Source organism: Panthera onca, chromosome Y, assembly GCF_046562875.1.
Source record: "Panthera onca isolate mPanOnc1 chromosome Y, mPanOnc1 haplotype 2, whole genome shotgun sequence".
Lineage (NCBI taxonomy): Eukaryota > Metazoa > Chordata > Mammalia > Carnivora > Felidae > Panthera > Panthera onca.
The window spans coordinates 7,058,045-7,071,378 of NC_138358.1; positions in this window are offsets into that span (position 1 = coordinate 7,058,045).

Genomic DNA, 13,334 nt, shown 5'->3' on the forward strand with positions numbered 1-13,334 from the left:
GACCTCCTGAAAGCATTGACACATGACCTGGCCTGACAGACCATCCACTCAGGCCCTGAGACCCTCTGGGACTGCTAGTCCCTACAACTTTTTCCAAATCCCCTGTAATTCCCCTTGGAGTGTGTCTGTGAGCAGTTGCAACATCCATCCCATTTGAAAGACAGGACCCCAGCAATCATCCCCGGAACACTGCTCACCTACACTGTCCTTGCCAGGCCCTTGCAACATGCTACCTGCTGACCATCCTGTCAGGGCACCTGCTCAGAACTGCTGACCATCCCAGTGGGTCACCTGCTCACACCTGTGACCATCCTGACAGAGTCCTGCTCACACCAGCCCCCTGGAGCCGGCTGGGCACAATTTGTCTGAATCTGCTCAGCCTGTAGGTGAAATGATCAAATACTACAACCACTGTTGTTACACCTGAGAAGAGGTAGTTGGCACTTCCCTGTTACCATCATTCCCCAAGGACCTTCAAATGTAAAGATGCTTCCTCGAGCTGACATAGCCACGCTGAGCACCTGCCTGGTTTGAACTCCGGACGTCAGTCAGGAGAACCGCCCCTCGCTTGTACAGAAGTCAGTCAGGAGGACCTCCCCTCTATCTCATCTGAAAGTCGGCCAGGAGACCCTCCCCTCTCTGGTCCAGAAGTCAGTCAGGAGAAACTCCCCACTCTCTCATCCAGAAGTAAGACAGGAGAACCTCCCCTGTCTGGTCGAGAAACCAGTCAGGAGAATCTCCGCTCTCTCTCTCCTGGATGTCAGTCAGGAGAATCTCCCCTCTCTCTCCTGCAAGAGAACCTCCACTCTCTGATCCAGAATTCAGTCAGGAGTACCTCCCCTCTCTCATCCAGAAGTCAATTAGGAGAACCTCCCCTCTCTCTCATATGGAAGTTGGTCAGCAGAACATCCACTCTCTGGTCCAGAAGTCAGTTAGGAGAAGCTCCAGTCTCTCATCCAGAAGCCACTCAGGAGAACCTCCCCTCTCTCTCGTCTGGAGGTCATTCAGGAGAGCCTCTCCTCTCTCTCATTCAAGAACCTTCCCTCTCTGCTCCAGAAGTCATTCAGGAGAACCTCAGGAGAAGGGAATTCCAGGGACATGAGTTCTGGGAGGTCATGTTACTCTGCCTGCCACGCCTCTAGACCCCAGTCCCCAGCAAAGGGTCTGAGGAAGAGGAACCCACGGTCCTCACAGTGAAACACGCATTCCCCTGCACCTTGCACCTCAACGTCAGTTTTAGGAAGACACGGCGTGGCAAACGTTGTTAGCCAGTGCCTAAATCATCCAGGCGTTTTTAGCCAAGTGGAAAGCTACTTATTTACTGAGTAAGAAAGAAACAATCCCGGCCCTTGTGAAGTCTTCAGCTCAGTGCCAAGCAGCATGCTTCACTGTAGCAATGATAACACTAAGTAACAGAAACACAAAACAGCAGCAACAGCCATTTTTTAAAGGAATTTTGTCAATTTGAAGTCCAGTATAGACGCTAATCATTGTTGTATTTACTCTGAATAACTCATCATAATGCCAAAGGTTTGGCTCATTTTTCCTGTGTGTTCGATAAAGCATCTGTTTATAAATACATGTTGAGGTTCCCAGAGAGCTGTGTGCTCCATTCTTCATTCTGAGAGACAATTGATTAACAGTACCTTGAAATCATTTTTCAAGGAATAACCATCAATATTGACAGCTGCCAGTCTTTTCCATTTATAATCAGCTAAAAATAGTTCTTGCCCATGGGGAAAATATTTACATTTCCAACCTGGGGTTACTTTCTAACTCCCAGGGTAGGAATCAGGCATTATGTTGTGGTTCCTTAGAGATTCAGCTGTCCAAACAGCAGCTGACACAGAGAGCTGTGTGCACATTTGGAAGGGGACTGATTAGCATGTGCACCTGCAGAGCACATACACTCCTTGCAACCTTTTTCTCCAGCACCGGCATTCTGCACAGGGCTGGACACCAGTGGGGCAGGGCAGAAGACACCCATCTCTCGGGGTCAGAAGGACCTGAGCTTGAATTCCTGCCTCCCCAACCCCCTGCTAAATTACTCATGTCCCCAGGCAATTGCTTCATCTCTGAGTCTCAGGCTCCCCCGGGCAAACCGTCAAGGGCCCACCACCATTTTGTGGGATGCTACAAGGGGAAGGTGTGTGAAGTCCCGTGGCATTAGATGTCATTAGTTATGCTAATAGAAGTTGGCGGGTGGAACTCTGCGGGTTTGGGCACTGTTTTTGAAAACTTTGTTGGGGCGCCTGGGTGGCGCAGTCGGTTAAGCGTCCTACTTCAGCCAGGTCACGATCTCGCGGTCCGTGAGTTCGAGCCCCGCGTCAGGCTCTGGGCTGATGGCTTGGAGCCTGAAGCCTCTTTCCGATTCTGTGTCTCCCTCTCTCTCTGCCCCTCCCCCGTTCATGCTCTGTCTCTCTCTGTCCCAAAAATAAATAAAAAACGTTGAAAAAAAATTAAATGAGATCTTTGTTTTATGAAAAATTCCCACCTTAGACAGAAATAGAAGAGAAAAATGAGCCCCATGCATCCATCAACGGGGATCGACAATTACTAACTCATGCCAATTTGATTCCTTCCACATCCACAAACACTCCTCCTTCAAATTATTTTGAAAAAGCACTCAAACTATCATTTAATCTATACATATGTGAAAATGTATCTCCAAAAGATGGAGGCTCCTTTACATGCAATCTCAAGACTATACCGCACTGAAAGTAATAATCTCTTAACATCGCAAAACATCCAGCTGGGAGTTGATTTCGTGATAATCTTATGTATTCTATTTTTTTAATCCTTATTTATTTACTCTTGAGAGAGAGAAAAAGAGAGAGAGAGAGAGGGAGGGAGGGAGAGAAAGTCAGGGAGGGACGGAGAGAAAGGGAGACAGAGAATCCCAAGCAGGATCCCATCTGTCAGCACAGAGCCTGACGTGGGGCTCCATCCCATGAACTGTGAGATCATGCCTGAGCTGAAACCAAGGGATGGACACTTGGCCGACTGAACCCCCCAGGTGCCCCACTCGCCCTTTCGATTTTAAACTCAGGCCAGGACTTTCCAACCCTTGAAGTGTTGCCATGTCGGGCCAGGTAATACTTTGCTGCGGGGCGTCCCATGCATGGGAGGGTGCTCAGCAGCCTCCCTGGGATCTGCCCACATGAGGCCAGGAGGACCCCTTCCCCTCAGTGGTGACCAGCAAAAATGTCTCCAGATGTTACCAAATGTCTCATGGTTGAAGAGGAGGCCTCACCTCCTGTGGAGAATCACAGATTTGGAAGATGAGAGGCACTGCATCAGAAACAGTAAGAGATTGCCAGTCTTTTGTAGCGGGGCGGTGAAGCCCCCAGCCCCTCAGTTTCATAGTCATTTGATAGGGACTGAGCTTGAACTGCACACACCCTGGAAACCATAGAGCACAGGAGTGGTTTGCAAGGTAACTGGCAACTCCGGGGCACGTTCCCTGTACTAGATTCAGTTCTTTAAAAGTACTGGATACAAGGTTTTGCAACAGAAAAATGGGCTTGTATGTTGTGTTTCACTGGTGGAAAGAGAATTGTTTTCTCTTAGCCACCCCACCCCTACCCCACCGGCCCAGCTAGTCTGGTGACAGCCGAGACAAACGAGTGAAGAAGGGGCCCACACGACCTCACCTGTGGGAAGAGCATCCTCATGGCAGCCCTGGGGAGATGACAACCAAGTGAGGAGCTCACTGCTGTGTGCTCTCCCCATCCCTACCCCTGCCCCCATCCCCAGCCACCAGCAGAAAGGTGGCAGCTCACTTTGTGAGGACGGGAGCCACGCTGGCCGAAGGTGACACACTCTATGTTCAGAACACTTGTGTGATGGTCACACCTGCCTCTTTGGAGCTCCACAAATATGCCACCAGCCATCATCAAGACCATCCCCCATCCGGCCTGCGTGTCATGAAACTGGACGACCTTCATTCAGGATCAAGATCTGGAGAGTGGTGGAGATGATGGCAGGACCATTTAGTCTTTCGGGGCCCAGATTTGAATGGTATGTGAGAGTCAGCCCAAGGCAGTCTTCTCTGTCCCCTAAGTAGGCGTTCATCCTCTATGGGAGGCTCGTGAGAACATCCGGTGTATGTGTGTGCACACACACTCACACACACCTCTCTGGGATACTACAACGCTGTCAGCTCTGAGCACACGATGCATGAACTCTAGACAAATGTGTTTAACAAACTGCAGGATTTTGAGGGGGGGGGGGAAGGATACTGATGCTATCTCTGCCCCAAACTGGTTTAAGATCACCAGTAAACATAAGAAAGTGTGGTCTCAAACACCAACCACCCCTGAAATACTGAGAGATTTGCCAAACTCATACTGAACAAGAAACACAAGAGCAGAGACTATCACAGAGACATTCCTGATGTACAGAGAACCCGGAACGACACTCTGTGCCTCTCATCCTTCATCATGGCCCTGAATCTCCACAACCATTTCAAGAACTAAGCATCAGCACTGCCCCTTCTCACAGATGAGAAAACAAAGGCTTGAAATCTTCCACCCATGTTTCCTTGGTCTGACAGCTAAGAAGGAACGTGATGGGCGCTGATTTCTCCAATTCCACTTTCCCAATCTTATTTAATAGTGAGGATTGCTTCTGGAACATGAACAAGAAAGTAGCCAGCAGGGCTTTCATGATAGACGGTGCTTGTAAGATAAACATCGATTCGGTTGAAATGGCGCCCTCCACCCCCCCACCCCCCCGCCCCGTAGATATATAGGGTTTTGCTTTTAGTGTATCCTCTCCTTTACCTGGGGGGAAACACACACACACACACACACACACACACACACACACACACACACACACACACACACACATTGGCATATCATTTGAAAAGCTTACAAATGACTCTTACAAGTATAATAACACCACTGATCGGTAGACTTGGAGATGAGGTACGCGCTGGGATAATATTATTTTTCTCCCAAAGGGACAACACACTTAGCGATAAAGTGCCCATCAGCAGATCCTGCCCAACAGTGAAAACACAGGCTATGGACACATAACTAGGGAGGGTGTGCACAGCACTCTCAGCTGGAACACAGAATTATTTTATTTATGAAAAAGCACTTGCTCAATTTTGCTGACAGAGGGGCTTACTTGGGAAGGAGAGTGCTTTCTGCTCAGATTTCTTTATTGCTATGCCAAGGAACTCCAAGCGCTGCCCAAAAAACTGTCATCGTCAAGTATGCATTTCGGGGATGAGGAGTGAGCCAATCTTCAGGAGTGGATCCAGATGGCTACACGGCCCTGGTTTCTGCTTCTATTAGGCCACAGGGCACCTTGTCTAAGAGCGGAGCATAGACCTGGAGTGCGGGCTGTCTGTACCCACACTTCCCACCCTTGCACACTGGGGGGCAGGCTCTCTCCCTCTACTGCGTCCCCCCTGGAAGCTTACCTTCCATTCTGTGGCTGTGATGACTGGGTATTTCTATATTTGAGGAAAGTATGCATGCTTACAGGGAGGTCAGGACTGGGGCACTTGAGGTCTCTTTCCTCCCCTTTTTGGGGTTGTGTGTATGGGAAGATAGAAATGGGACCCACTGCATCTAAGCCCCATGTGCAGAATTGAGCCAGGGGGAGTAAAGTGTCTACATGTACATGGCCCAGGGGGCCTGACTCTCTTGTCTGAGAAGGTTCTGGAAGCAATAGAGACCAGAGTCCAATGGTCTATGTCACGATGCCTTGTGGTCGGTCTGCCCCCTGTTGAACACAGAGTGGCAGGGTCGGTCACCCGGAGGAAGGAGTTGGCAAGCACCTGGCAGGTTGACCTGTCCCAGGCACTGCCTGAGCTTTAGGTGAAGCAACAGTTCCCATGGACACTGGAGAGCTGCACAGAGATGCCGCGGTCATCAAGACAGCGTGACATGGGAGGAGAGGGGGTGATTACACGAGTGTGGCCCAAAGCCCAGGTGCCATCAGCACACCAGGTACAACATCTGCGAACCTGGGGGAGCAAGCCGAGAGCTCAGGCCTGTCACCAGAGGGGATGGGGCCTCCCCTCTGCCCTCTTCCTTTGCCCCTTCAGTTCTGGGCACCTTGTCTACCATTGCATATGCCCAGCCCACCCCCTTCCCTGCTGACTCCTTCTTCTGGCTGCTGCCACCATCCAATCTTACGTTGTACTTCATTCTTTCATCCGTCGTGTGGTTCTGCCCACTGGGGTCTGGGCAGGAGAGCTCATTGTCTGGTTCCCAGTGCCGAGCACCTTGTGAGTCCAGGACACATGTTTCTTGCATGGCTGACAGGTGGCCATGTGCCGCATGGACGTCTTGTGCAGGCTAGATCACACGGCCAGCTTACGGTGTCTGGAGGGGAGGCGTGCATGGGTCCACTCGGGCCGCAGGGACCTCGCCATCCACTCGGTCTTTCTGGCTTCTCCTGGAGCAGCTTTTCTTCCGGTAAATGGTAGCCAGAGCAAATGTGCTCAAGCCTAGTTGTGAAATCTGCAGTGGTGTGTAACAGGGACACTTGTACTTTCTGTAAAGCTGAGCTCACAGTTCTCCCCATTCCCCAATTTTGGGGGAGCCATGGAAAGGATTGTAAAGATATTTTTTTAACGTCAATTTTAGAAAAGAGAGACGCCACATATTCCCCTCTGTTCTGACTTAAATCAAGGAAATACAGCTAGGGCCTTCTTGGGGGACTTCCCGACTCCTTCCCTTCCATATACTTACTGCTCTGTTCAGTTGTTCATCTGGCCCACAGACACGGGTCTGGCACCCACCAAGCTCCAGGTGTGATGTGTGATAAAGAACCCTTCCTATTAGATCAGATGCTTTGAAGGTCAAAGAAACCAACCAGGGATAGCATTGGCTGAGGCCCACAAGGAGTTTCTGGCAGTATTCCAGGGAGCCTCCCTGAGTTACAGAGAGAGGAAGCCGGGGCACGAAGAGTGGTGGACGCGTGAACAGAAAGAAGTCAGACAGTAAGCTGGTGCTGTGTCTTTGAGAAATTTGAAGGTGAGGAGAAGCCAAAGGTTGTGAGGACAAAGCAGGGCTAGAAGCTCGGGGATTGAAATCACCGTATTCCAAGTGGATGAGGAACAGCCAGTGGAGAAAAAGATAGCCTGCTACACATCATCTTTTTTAAAAAATTTTAATTTCACTTTTTATTTTTAGAGAGCTCAAGTGGGGAAGAGGGCAGACAGAAGGCGAGAATCTTAAGCAGGCTCATGGAGCCCGATAACGGGGCTGGATCACACGACCCTGGGATCATGACCGAAGCCAAAGCCAAGAGGCCGACGCTCAATCAACTGAGACCTCCAGGTGCATCGACGATGACACGTCTTTCATCTCCTTGTGTCGTCCTGGCAGATGTGGTGAGGAGGTGAGAGTTCCTGGGAGGACCTTGGGGGGCCCGTCTTTGGCTAGACTCCCAGGTTCCTTAAGTCGGGGGGGGGGGGGGGCTGAGCAACCATCCAGTGCTCCTGCGCGACTGCTTACAAGATGGGGAGCGTGGTGGCATCAGCGGCGAGCGGGGATGACTTTCTTCTGGAACCTTCCTCGGTGTCACCGAGCAGCTTGTAGCCTGTGACATGCCATGTGTGTCATTCGACAGGTTTGCGCGAATGCCCAAAATATGCCGAAGAAGGCTCTCCCGAATGAAAGGTTAAGAGATGAGTGGTCCGCGTTGCTGGCGGGGCGGTGGGAAGGGCGGCTTCCACCGACACCCTCGTCTTGTGGAGCCAATAGCTGCAGGTTCTTGCAGGGACCGGGGCGCACCTTCCCCCAGCCACGCGGAGCCCTTGGTGATCTTTCCGACTGGGTCTCCATCGGCTCTGGGTGCGGCTACTCCACTAAATCATTGCCGGTGTGATGAGGGTACAGTGATGACTCCTGTGGCTTTAATGAGCATTTCCTGAAGACGAGTGAGTTTGAGAATTGTTTTCACGTTTGTCGATTGGTTGGCGATGCTCTTGAGGTTTACTGACTGTGCACATCCTTTTGTTCATTGACGAATGGCTGGGTTGTTTCTTCTTGCCCTTTCTGTCAGAGGTCTGTGCGTGTTGGAGCTCTTCACCCATTGCTTCTTATCTGCTGCAAATGTGGATGGCTCCAGACTGTCGCTGGTTTGACCTAACCGTTTTTCGTATTTTCTGTGGCGGCGTGAAGGCAACATGCACTCAGTGGAAAGTGTCTTTGGGATTGCGGGTTTGGACTTCTTCCTGGGTTAGTGATGTGTGGTCCGATCATCTCCTATGATGTGGGGCAGCGCGGGCTCCCGTTAGCCACATGACCACAAGTGTCACCAACCCATACGGTGGTGGCCACTCTGCAACCAGGCGTCCCTCTGGCTCCCACTTCAGGACAGTATTTGGTACATTCCACGAGGCAGTCAGCACTCCTTGATCCAATAGGATTTAGGATGAACGGTCCTGCCCAGCCGTGGGCTCACACGACTGTTCTTGCATATGGAAGCAGGCTGGACTGAGTTCTGAGGTGTGGGAGGTCAGGCGTATGCGTGCATTTTAGACTTAATGATGTTTTCAACTAAGGATGGGTTGATAGGGATACAACCCCATCGTGAGTCCAGGAAGATCTGTACTTATTTTTTTTACAAACACTTCATTTAGGGGCACCTGGGGGCTCAGGCCATGTGTGATCTCACAGCTGGTGGGTTTGAGCCCCGCGTTGTGCTCTGCGCTGACAGCTCAGAGCCTGGAGCCTACTTCACATTCTGTGTCTCCACCTCCCCTGCTCACACTCTGTCTCTCTCTCTCAAAAATAAATAAATAAGTATTAAAAAATTAAAACAAAATAAAACCCACAAGGCTTTCATTTACCTGTTGATGTGTTTGCAAAGCCATTTGCTATGTAAAATTTCTCATTTTTTATGCTGCCAAGTGTGACTGCTGTCTCTGCAGCATCTGAGGTCCCGTCCTGCCCAGGGATGTGTCCCTGTGCCTAGATCCTGGTGGAGTTTCTTCTGTTTCTCCTGGGAAAGCGCCTGTCCGACAGCACCCCTTAAAAGAGCCTTGTCTTTTCTGAAACATCAATTAGATCTGAAATAGGAGAAATACGGAAGGTGTAAAATTTTTGCCTGGATATTATTTTATAGCCCTGTGTCAAGATGCTAATGAGAATTGCTGGGAAACCCGTGTTGTGAGAGAACTTTGACTTGATTTTCATGGTGGATATTTGCTTCTTACCCTTTCCGCACTGAGCCTTCTTCTCTGGACAGTCTGGACAGTGGCACCCCCAGTTTCTTTGGGGGAATGAATGCGTCTCGGCCATCGAGGGCATTCTGGATTAAACCCATTGGTGTCCACTCTTGCCCCATGAGCTGCCGGTGCAGCCAAGCCTGGTGGAGGCCCTCCTGAGCTGAGTGGAGGGCGGGAGGGCGGAGAGTGGGCCAAGGGGCTGGGCCATGTCTCTAAGCCCCTGTGCCTCCCCTTTTTGCCCTCTGGGGGCATGATTCTCAGAAGTGGCTGGGCAGTCCCTGGCTGGAGCATCCTGCATTCAACTGTTCCTCATTCTGGGTATTTCCATGGCTCTTCCTGTCACCGGCACATCGTGATGCCCAGACATGCACCAGGCAGGTTCGCACACTGGGCCAGGCTCCAGTACAAATGCTTGGCAGGCCTTGGCAGTGCAGCGGAACTCCTTTGGCTTGAACTTCGGAGACACAGGTGACTCCAGGCTTACAGCAGACCTGGACCAGGTAGTCTGCTTCCCGATATTCATTCCAAATCCTGGAAGTTCCCTTTGGAGCAGGGGTGGACACTGGCTGAAGAGCCCTTTCTCAGGGCTGTCCCCTGGGTGGTTGGGCAAGAACGGGTGGAATAAAGTCGTCAGCCGTGGAGGGACAGATGTGCTCTGCGGTGGCTGTGGTTCGAGTGTCCCAGCCCCTGGCACCGGTGGAAATGTTCCCCAAATGTGATGAGGAAGCCCGTGCCCGAGGAGCTGGGGGGAGCTGGTAGTCTCTGCATTTTGATGTTGGGTTTTCACACTGAAAGCGGTTTACAAGACATGTTCAGTCCAAATTTTTCATCTCCTCTTGGTTTACGGAGAAAATGCCAAACTGTGTGACTTAGTTTTTCCAAATTCAGTGTAATGGTCCTAGTCCAGGGGATGGGAAGAGGATTTGAGTTAGTCTTGAGAGGGAGAGGGCAGGGAAGCCTTCCTGGAGGCGGTGATGACTGCTCAGAGGGAGAGAAAGAACCATTGTTTTGGGCAGAGGGAAAGACATGAGCAAAGGTCCTGGGGCAGGCGGGAGTTTAGAATTCAACTGACCAGAAGCCAGTCCTCATAGCTGGGAGTCACAGAGGAAGCAGAAATAGCAATTAAAAGAAGCTGCAGTGGGGGGCTGGGCCATAGCATTCTGAGCCTTGTGTTTGGTACAGGACTTCAGACTCATCTGTCCAGCTGCTCACCTGCCCACCTGTCCAAGGTGTACCGAGGAGGCGGGTGTGGACATTGATCTTGTGACTGGTGCTCCCCGGGTCTCCCCTCCATACCCCAGCTTTGTCCACCCGACCGGGCCTTCATGTCTCTGAATTCCCACCGCTGGCTTGCTGCCCTCCTCCCCACATCTGCCCCAGGTGCTTGCCCACAGATGCTGCATCACTCTGGGCCCCGGGATTTCCAACCTCAGACTTCGTACCAGCGGCCTCTCCACCTCCCTGCCTCCCCTCCCTTGTTGTTGTTCACTCACACTGGTCTTTGAGCCACTTTCAGTCCAGATCTTTCACGGCTTCCCTGAGACAGGAGCCCCTCACCAGGGGGACTGTGAGCAACCTTCCCTAAAGCGTGTTCCCGTCAGACTGAGCTTCTAGAGCACAGGGCCTGGCCAGGCCCCTTCCCTGCTGTGAACTTGGTGCCCAGCGTGGTGCTTAGCACACGGGCATGCAGCGTGCATGTGACCCAGTAAGAGCCCCCGTGCACCCGCCCGCTGCATCCCAAACCACCCCAAGGGCCCCGCCCCACAAGCTGCTGCAGAAGGAGCCCGCTGTTCATGCAGATGCAGACAGACAGACTGATGCAGCGGCTGGCAGACCAGGAGAGGATGAGACACCGGTTCCGGAAGCTTTCTGGCTGCCACCATTTAACGCCCAGAGCTATTTTCAAATGCTAGACACAGACATTTTGACCCGCATTAGAATACACAGAATTCCGAATTATCTTCTGAGCAGCAAATGAGAGAACTGTCTGTCACCCAAAAGGGGAAGAAGGGAATGACGAATTTCTAAGGTACAAAACCTGGAAAGGGGAAACTAATCCACAGGCAGTTCTGGAACTTTCTTCCACACCAGGTGGTTCTCTCTCCTGTCCTCTGTTTCCAGCCCCAGCTCCGGTGACTTGGGGAAAGTGGGAACAGATGAGGTGGAGCAAGACGGAGAGGGGAGTTCATGCTGATGGGCAGCAGCTCAGGAAAAACAGAGCCCTGCCTGAGGACCGCTGAGGAGGCCATGGCCAACACAGCACACAGCCAGCCAGGCTCGGATGCACATACCGCAGGGCCCTTGCAAACGTGAGTTTTGCAGACAGCGTGAAAAGCATCGCACGTGCCTTCCCCTTTTACTCCCCAGGACTCCTGTCAAAGCTGGGCCCTCGCCAAATGGTATATCTGTGTCCCGCCCACAGGCCCTCAGTCACAATGACCCTCCCACTGTGGTGTCCGGCCTTAGATCATCCCCCACCCCATGCTGCGGCCACACTGGCTTCCCTCCAGGTCCCTTGCAGACCAGGTGTATCCCCGCAACACACACACCACGGGGCCTTTGGTCATGCTGCGCCTGCTTATAGAAGGTCCCATTCTATTCCCCCAGCTGCACCTTCTCTCTTGTCTCAGCTTGGTTTTATCACCCTGAGAGGCCCTCCTGCCCCCCACCCCACCCCTAATTTGGCCTTCCCTTTGATTCTGTTGCTCTGCCCTGTGTGGCATTCCATGTGGCGTCCTATGTGCTGTCCCGTGTGGCACTGATCACGAGTGTGGCCTCTTCACACACCTTCTCTGGCTGGTCACTCTGGTTGGTTGTCCTCACCAGAACTAACCACCACGCTGAAAGAGGCCCGCAGGCCCCCCATTGCCAAGCACAGTGCTAGGCCCAGGGTTGGGAACCCAGTAAAAGAGGCACGGACTGGAAGAAGGCCCATCTGGCAGGCGTGGGGCTGGCACTGGGGGTCTCGCCTGTGCCTGTGCCTCCTCTGTAACAAACACGCTGATCCTCACGTACAATCTTCTGCTTTTCTATCCGCAAAGTCTATCCCAACCCACAGACCAGGCAGCGGCTTTGCTTACGGGAATATCCACACTTTGTTCCTGGTCAGTTCTGATGTAGTGGCCACCCCGACACAAGGCAGGACACCACACAGAGAGGTGGAGGGCACTCTGGCTGCACGTGGACACTTGCAGGTGGCAGCCAACCCCAGTGCCGTGGCACAGTGTCTCGTAGGACCACGCCTGCCCACGCCTGCCCATGTTGCCTTGTCTGTCCATTGGGCTTCCCACTTGGATGATCGCAGTTTCTCGCTCCAAATGTTGGATTTCTCATGGACGTCTGCCCAGATAAGACTGGCGGTCGGCATGGTCATTCGACATCTGTGTTGATGCCTTAGTGTGTGCTCAGAGATACAGGGCAGCAGCGGTGGCCCAGAGGTGTGTTTATGTGCTCATGGAGACAGCTGTCAGGTGAGCTCAGGTCAGCAGATGCTCCAGGTTATATAGGCGCTGCGGCTTTACCTTTGACCCACGGCATCTCTGTGTCTTTGAGCCAGGTCCTGACTCGCTGCATTCCCTCAGCTGTTCTGGGCTCCTGCCACGTGCTGGGGCTGCTTGAAACCACGCAGAACCAAACAGCACATGGCTCCCACCTTCTGGGTTTTCTAGGCCTGTGGGGACAAGTCCATGAAGACCAGGGACCCTGGAGCCGTATCCGCTGATGTGCCTACAGCATCCCACGGAGGGCAGATGTGGCCGCTCACTGCAGCTGGGATGGGTGGTCCTCCCCATGTTTTCTTTTGTGGCAGCCACTGTACTCACAACCACCTCATAGGGAAGGACCCAGCTGTCCTCCAAAGGGCTCCTCCCCAGCTTGTGTCCCAGTCACGGGGAGAGTCTCTCCTGGCACCTGGAGTGGAATCTACAGGTGCCGTGTGTCAGGCTCCCTGGGCAGCCACATCGGTATGCCTGCCTCCACTGCAGGCTACTGGGAAACAGGGATCATGCACACATCACCTTCTCTTGGTCCCTCCAGACCGCCTCCCTTCCAGTAAGAACAGCCCTCTGACAGCAGCACAGGGCTGGAGTCACCATTTCCAAAGAGGAACCAGAATGCAGACTCCTGAGCGTGCACC